This window comes from Suricata suricatta, chromosome 13 (genome assembly GCF_006229205.1).
Source record: "Suricata suricatta isolate VVHF042 chromosome 13, meerkat_22Aug2017_6uvM2_HiC, whole genome shotgun sequence".
In the NCBI taxonomy this organism is placed as follows: domain Eukaryota; kingdom Metazoa; phylum Chordata; class Mammalia; order Carnivora; family Herpestidae; genus Suricata; species Suricata suricatta.
This window is the reverse complement of record NC_043712.1, coordinates 69,819,674-69,828,010: the sequence shown is the minus strand read 5'-3', so window position 1 is coordinate 69,828,010 and position 8,337 is coordinate 69,819,674. Positions and strand designations below refer to the sequence as shown.

General features: G+C 34.7%; 1 long non-coding RNA gene across 1 annotated transcript in view; it reads right to left on the bottom strand.

The window, feature by feature from the left end:
• The window catches only part of LOC115277038, a 25,129-nt gene extending 17,687 nt beyond the window's left edge, over positions 1-7,442 (bottom strand). The window contains exons 1-2 of the long non-coding RNA XR_003902184.1: positions 7,394-7,442; positions 6,242-6,410 (exon numbers count right to left, since the gene is read on the bottom strand). This is a non-coding gene — a long non-coding RNA (uncharacterized LOC115277038). The remainder of the gene's footprint in view (positions 1-6,241; positions 6,411-7,393) is intronic.
• Positions 7,443-8,337: the final 895 nt, after the last annotated feature.

Below are 8,337 nucleotides of genomic sequence, written 5' to 3'. Positions count from 1 at the left end.
CACTACCCCTGAATCTAGGCTTTTCAGTTATACTTTCCTTAAACTGTCCTTGGCATATGAAGAGGATGCATGTTTGGTTTTATGATTTCTGAAGATCTCAGAACTTGCTGTTGATAGCTATTTCAGTGCCAAACAAACCTATTACTTGTAACAAAATGCATTTAGCTTTCAATTGAATCTAATAGCTTTCAAAATGACTCAATGCAGTCATATAGCAATTATCTGTACTAATGGAGCAGAACAGTAGCATCAATAATTCCAAAATACAGGTAATATAAAGATCTTTTCCATTTGGCCTAGAATTACATTGTGCTAACATCTATCCTTCAGCATTAATCTTCAATTCAACATTTCAGATGATGGAATACTCATCAAGGAACCAGGAAAAGTAAATGTGAATTCTTCTACTAACTAACATTTTTACCCTTGACTTCCTTATTTCTATCAAATAGTGGAATTACTAAAACTATGTTCCAGTGTTACCTAATAAGGTAGGAGCCATCCAATGGAAAAGCGGGGGATCTCCCACTTTTTAAGGTAGACCTTAGAGTACTCTTTGAGGAGACCAGAGTCTCATGACTATGTTTTACATATGGTAAAATATGTAAAAATGAATTTTTTCAAGATTTTTTTCTTGAAAAAAGAATATCTCTGTGGGTATACAGTCTCTAAGACCCTTTTTAACTTGAAATTTTTGTTTCTATGTATTTATTGAATATCTAAGGATTCTAAATACAGTATGCTTCTATCAGCAATTGGTACTAAGTGAAGAGTCTTGATTTCAGGTGCATGAAGATAGGTAAATATCTTTGATCACTTCTTTACACTTCTAAAAATATAGATACAACACCAATCAAGAGCAAAAGTAAAATATTTTATGTTGTTTATTACTGATATGACACCCATTGGTTCATAAAACAAATCAAGTAATTTTATTTCTCCTAAAGATGTGTTATCTTTGTTGGGTAAAAGGTTTGTATATTTTAAATGCTGTCAGTGGGATATAACAAATTATAACCTCTTCTGCTGCAAAAGGATAATCTAATTTTCTTGTTGACTACAAATAAAGCTGCTGCTGAAATTCATCATTTTTCAGGCTTTCCACCATAATTAATTTATATGGGTTTTGTTGTTGTTCTTCTGTCAAATTGTCCTTAATCCATGGGCTGGCAAGCACATTCACGATAATTATAAACCAAATATTTTGCATTTGTTATATGAGTTAAAACTTTATTTTAGGGGGCACCTGGGTGGCTCAGTCAGCTGAATGTCTGACTTCAGCTCAAGTCATGATCCCACGGCTCATGGGTTTGAGCCCCGCATCAGGTTTTGTGCTGACAGCTCAGAGCCCAGAACCTGTTTAGGATTCTGTGTTTCCCTCTCTCTCTGCCCCTCCCCAATCCGTGCTCTGTCTTTGTTTCTGTCTGTCTGTCTCTCTCTTTCTCTCAAAAATAAATAAACATTAAAAAAATTTTAAAAACTTTATTTTTTATCTTCTCTCCACATTTCAATAGAGTGGCCCACATTTCAATAGGTTTTTAAAATGACTTCAGTACATAAATGAATTTGAACTTTTGAAAGCTGATCAGTGTAGATTTGAGAGCTGTTGTCTAACTGGTATTGTGATGGTTGATATTCCCCCTAACAAGGTTGCTGAGCCATCCCAAACTTCTTGGTTTACAAAGCTTGGAATTTTTAGTATACATTATTAAGGCCACATCTGTACATTTTATGGAGATGAATAATAATCAAAGGCTTCATCTGATCTATGAATTCTTTGTAGCAAGGCCTTTACTTATCCTGCCAAAAGTGAATCAAAACTCAGATGGATAAGGTTAGACTAATTAAGAGAAAAAATGTAATTGTAAAACTTGGCAAGAAACTTAGAGCCCATGTGCACTTCAAGGTTCTTAATGGAACCACTTAGTATGTTATACAATTGATTTAATAACATAAACACACACAGATAAAGATCACAAATGGCTCTACCACAAGCACGTATGCAGTTTTTAAATGTTACAAGAGAAAATATCTGCGAATTTAGTGACTATGAGTTGGGTAGTTGAGTATGAAACAATCACATAATTCAACTTGGCGAAAACTGCCATATGGAAACAAACTTTCTTATAGAAGCACAGCAGTGTAGCATGGTGTTTAAGAAGAGCCTGGCTTTGGAGCCAGTTTGCATAGATTCAAGCACCAGGAGAACCACTCGCTAGCTGTCACACTGGGCCAGTGCTGGTTCTCTCTGAGATTCAATTTCCTCATTTGTAAATGAGGATAAAACTACAGTACTTATATCTGAAATTTAAGGTGAGGTTAACTGAATTATTCCATGTCAAACATTTGCTTGGCACATCGTAAGTTCTCAACAAATATTATGTTTTTATATAGTATACATTATTTGGTATTATGCATATTATGCATTATTTAAATATACCATATAATTATAATCCTTATTTTATCATAGTATTTAAATAAAGAGCGATAATACATTTGTCAAGTTATATCTGTACCATTACTACACAGCACATTTCCAAAGGACATTTAGGCAAGGGGACTGCATAAGAAAGGGGACTAGACAATTAAAAGTGGGTAAATAATATTCTAACAGGAACTTCTAAAGTGTCTAGAATATTAAGAAGGAAGATCAAAAGGTAACATATTTTAAAATATTAATGAGGGTAATCCATCTGAAGTAATTAGACTCATTTAAAAAATCCAGTATTTCCTATGATGCCACTATGACACAAACTATAGAGTTGAAGGAAAAAGAGTGTGATTCATTGATGACTTTATTGAAACTAATATGGCTGAATAGCCTCCTGATTTATTTTTGTCTGATATAATTAAGCATTCTACTTTTTAAAAGCCTTGTAGTAAGGTTTTCTGTTCTTGTCAGATAAACACAATCCTAAACCACATATTATGGTGACAAGAAGAACTCAGGGCAGATGAGATTATGCAAATTAAGAGCATGCCACCTAGAACTCTCTACATATGTTATTCCTTTCCAGGACATACCCATGCTATTCCAATAGCATGATATAGAAATAGATTCTTAGGCCTATTACCACACTAAACAAACGGCTTGTACTTATTTGGTCATATTGCAGTCCCCTTTCATATAATGAAATGCTATCAGTAAGCAACAAAATCTCCTCCCAGTGAAAGAATGTGATTAAGAAATGTGCTGTCTGATATTATAAATCAGAAAACCTATGTAACTCACTGATACCTAGTATCTCCCATTGATGCAATAATGAAGGTCTTGGCAAATCAGGCAGGGAATATGGATTCCATGAAATTCTAAGAAAAGTTATGGATTGCAAAATGCTTTAGTGAGAATCCAGAACAGAGTAGGGTCTAAAAGTAAAAATGGAATTTCACAATAGCACTTCTAAGGGCATGAGTGAGACATTTTCAACCTTTTCTGTATCCACATACTATCCCAGTTATTAAATTCCCCTAGCTTTCCCTAGAAACTGAGTTTTGGAGTAGTAAGGAATTTTATAGATCATCTATTTTAGGATGTTTAGTGACTTTGCCTTTTCTTAGTGACAGATCAGAGACATGTCCTCAACTAAACCAATTAAGTTATTTTTTAAATCTCCCTAAATTAAAAAAAAAATTAAATGTTTTATTTATTTTTGAGAGAGAGAGAGAGAGAGAGACAGAGAGTGGGCAGGAGAGGGTCATTGAGAGAGGGAAACACAGACTCTGAAGACAGGCTCCAGGCTCTGAGCTAGCTGTCAGCACAGGGCCGATCATGACCTGAGCCGAAGTCAGACACTTAACCAATTGAGCCACCCAGGCCCCCTTATATCTCCCTAAATTTTAAATGTCAGAGATATGTACATGCAGAAAATATTTTAGTAGACATTCTCAGTAACACTATTCTAGAAATGAAAATTTATTTATTCCAAACTTTAAAAATAATTTCCTGTGATAAAAATTGTTCAAGGTGCTTAGAGATATAAATTTTAATACTTAAGTAAATAGAAATAGAAGAAGGACTCATTCATATATAAGAATTTGATATATGATAAAAAATGAAGAAAGAAATGAGAAAGGTATTAGAAGACAGCATATTGTCTCACCAAGTAGAAAAATATAAAATAGTTTCTTCACTTAGCAACATCTAGAAACATAAGCTTCAATAGGATTAAGGGCCTAAGTATAAAAGATATATTATAGGGACGCCTGGGTGGCTCACTCAGTTGAATGTCCAACTTTGACTGATGTCATGATCTTGCATTTCATGAGTTTGAGCCCTGTGTCGGGCTCTGTGCTGACAATCAGAGCCTGGAGCCTGCTTCAGAGTCTGTGTCTCCTTCTCCACTCCTCCACTTGTACTCTCTCTCTCTCAAAAGTAAATAAATATTAAAAAATTTTTTAAAACTTTAAATTATAAATAATAGTTTATATATTAGAATATATATTAGAAACATTTATATACTAGAATTTATTTGTGCTCTATGGTTGAGAAAGGATTTCATAAACCAACTCTCCACACACCACAAAACAATAGGGAAAAGAAAAGGTCTGTCTTGTTTTTATAAATATTAAAGATTTTTACTCAATAAAGACTGCTACCAACAAAGTTAACAGACAGATAACATTTGGAAGAAAAATATTTACAATATCTAAAAATAAGGGATTAATATCTGAAATTCTTGAAAATCTACAAGCCAATGAATAGACAAATTGACAAAGATTACAAGGCGGTAATTCTCAATAGGAGAAATCTGTATTATTAATAGCCTTAACTCATTAGTACGTAACAAAAAGAAAAGAAAAAAAGAGAAAAAATAGAGTGAAAGAATTTTAAATCCATAGAATTACAAAAACCTAACACTGATGCTGAGAGCTGAACGGAATACAGAGATCCAGGAGCCCTGGCCACTGCTGGTTGAAGTTTGCTGTCAGACTGAGTTAATGTAGAACTAGCCCAGTGGTCTCACTCTGGAGTATATGGTCCAGAAAAGTTTGCTTATCCCTCACTTCCACCCCAGATCTCTGCAGTGTGAGAATGTTCACTGCAGCATTACTTCCAGAAGTCGGAAACTGATGGCAACCTAAGCATTTCCTGCAGGAAAATGCACACTATAGAATATTTTTCAGAACTTAAAGGTGATGGGTCAAGAGATTCAGTATATATCAGTAGATCCTAAAAACACAGTCCTGGGTTAAACAGAGCAAAACAGAATTATATGACTATTATAAGAGCTATTATGTATTTTTAAAATACACAAAAACCTAACACGTAAAAGACATATGAACTTTGAAAAGATCTTAAACAATCATAATAGCAGCCTCTAGGGAGAGAGGGGTGGAATGAGAAGGGGAATAGAGATAAAATAAAGGAATTTTTAAGATGCCAAACAGTTTAGGAACTTTGCAGAGTGAATGATGTTTCATGCCATGAAAAAAGCAATATGGTTAACTCAACTTTCTGGGTCTGGGGCTCCCTCAAAGAACAGAGCAAATAAGCACAACAAGCAAATAGCAAAAAAAAAAAAAAAAAGTTTACTGATAGATCACAGTAACCTGATTCACAATATTTATCATAGAAAATCAATAATAAAAATTCATAATTCTAAGACTAAAGCAGAAAACCAAATTGCAGCATAAATTACACACATAGCCAAAGTAAAATGCATAGGATTACACCTAATGATGCTAGCATTCATTAGTTCAAGGCCATATGAACCTTGGAGAAGGAGGCAAAGTCCATGGACATCTAATGCTACGTATTGTATGAAAGGCAAAGAAGGAAAATGATAAGACCACAAACTATGAATTCAGATGCACCTGTTTTCTAACTCAGATTCCCGGCTCTTTCTATATGTATCATCTAATGAAGATTATCTTAATTAATTCCAACCCTCAGTTTCTTCCTCTTTCAAATGAGAACAATACTTCTTAGATTGCAAATGTGTTAGGAGTATTTAAGACAATCTATGTCAAATGTATATATGAAAGAAGCAGCAACGAAATGAAATTAGGGGGGGAAAAAGATAGTATCTTTTGACCCTTCGGTGGGACCAGATTAGAGCAAAAAACAAGAGCAAAGACAAGTTAGCTCGTATTGGATCATTAAATCCTTAAATAAGGGTCAGAATCCACACTTCCATGGCCAAAATTTAAAGGTCTCAGAGGAGATAGCCCTACTCATCCCTTAATGGTATTTTAAGAAGAGGTGATGTAAAAGAGAGCTGATGATATTTCTGGGACTTACCACCCCATTGCATTCCTGCAGGTCCCATTTTGTTCATCTGCTTCCCGCTCTTCATCACATTTCAGAGGCAGAGGTACTTCCAGTGATTGAACTCAAGATTAATTCTCCTTTTAAATTACTTGCTTGAGTATTTGGGTCCATGGCTTTCTTTGTATCTTCCCTTTCATACCTAGAGAAAGTATGGTCAGCAATGCTCACCTAGAAATTAGCTCTTCCTATAAATCCAGTCAAAGGAATTGCTTTGGAATAAACCGGGAAAGCAAAGTCTTGCCATTGATATGATCCTGAACATCCGTGGTTAAAACCTAACACCAGATCATTATAGATACTTTGCCCAATAGCTCTGTATATATTAAAATATCATTAAGAGAAGCAAATATATATATGCCGTTTATGTATATATTTATATATATTATAATATATACATATATGATTATACTAGTCAGATTAATGCTTGTTAACAAATATTCTAACCCATCTCTCATTTCTTGAATTATATATGTAGGCAGAATTCTATGAACGACCACAATGACCTTCACCCTTGTGTAATTCCCTCCCCTTTGGGTGCGGATAGAACTAATGAATATAATAAAATGTCACGCTTGTCATTATATTGTTATACGGCACAGCTGACCATGGGGATAAGAGGATTATAGGATGAAGAGTCCAGGTGGGACTAATCTGATCTATGGGCCCTTTAAAGGCAGAAAGTTTTGTTATGCTGCTGACAGAGGCAGTGCAGAAAATCTAAACATGAGAAAGATTTCATGTACAGGTGATGGCTCTGAATGTGCAGGGGGTCACCTGAGAAGAACTGTGGGAAGCCTTTGTTAGCAGAGGGCAGACACCTGACAGCTATCGAGCGAGCTGGGAATTCAAACCGACAATCACAAGGAACTGGATTCTGCCAACAACTTGAATAAACTTGGAAGCAAAAATTTCCCCCCAAGCCTTCTGATAACTGCTGAGACCAGTCAGTATCTTCAATTCAACCTATGAGACCCTGAACGGAGACCCCAGACTTCTGACTTACAAAACTGGGAGATGAGAAGTGGGTGTTGTTTTGAATCGCTGAATTTGTAATTCCTTACTGCAGGAATAGATAACTAATACAAATAAGGAATTCTACCAGGCAATGATTTCTAAACTTACCATGAAGCATTCACATGAAGCTTGTTTTCAGTTCTCTTGAATAAATACCTAGGAATAGAAGTGGTGAATCATATGGTTAAGTGTAACTTTATAGAAAAAATGTGCTAAACTATTTTAGCAAAATGCCTGTACCATCCACAATGGATGTGTGTTGTCCTCCCACATTCTTTTTTAAACATTTTTAATGTTTGTTTACTTATTTTTTTAGGGAGAGAGAAAGAGACAGAAATCCCAAGCAAGCTCTGCACTCAGCGGGGCTCGAACGCACAAACAGTAAGCTCATGACCTGAGCCAAAACCAAGAGTCAGATGCTCAACCAACTGAGCCACCCAGGTGCCCCTGCTCTTCCACAGTCTTGCCAGCATTTTGTATTATGATTAGAGTTTGGAGATGCTATCTTGTTTTCTGTTTTATGAGAGGGTTCGTTCAGAATCCCTGCTAAGACTGTTTTTAAGACTATTTTGTTGAACATTACTATAGCTCTTCCGTCTTTCTGCCATTTGTTGTATACTTTCTCCCATCCTTTTATTTTTGTGTGTGTTTTCCTTTAAGTGGCTTTCTAGTAGACAACAGATAGCTGGACTTTTCCTTTTTACCCATTCTCACAATTTTTGCCTTTTATATTTTCTGTTTAGAGCTTTTATATTTAATATAATTATTGATATTACTGGATTTAAATTCACCATCTTACTGTTTTTATATTTTTGCTTTTGCATTTTCCCCATATGTTCTATGTTCTTTTCTACCTTTTCTGAACTTTTTAAAATTATCTGAGTATTTCTATTATTGCATTTATGTATATTTTTATTTTTGCTTTTGCATTTTCCCCATATGTTCTATGTTCTTTTCTACCTTTTCTGAACTTTTTAAAATTATCTGAGTATTTCTATTATTGCATTTTACCCATAAAATTACTTAGCTAGTTGTATTTGTTTCCTAATTTC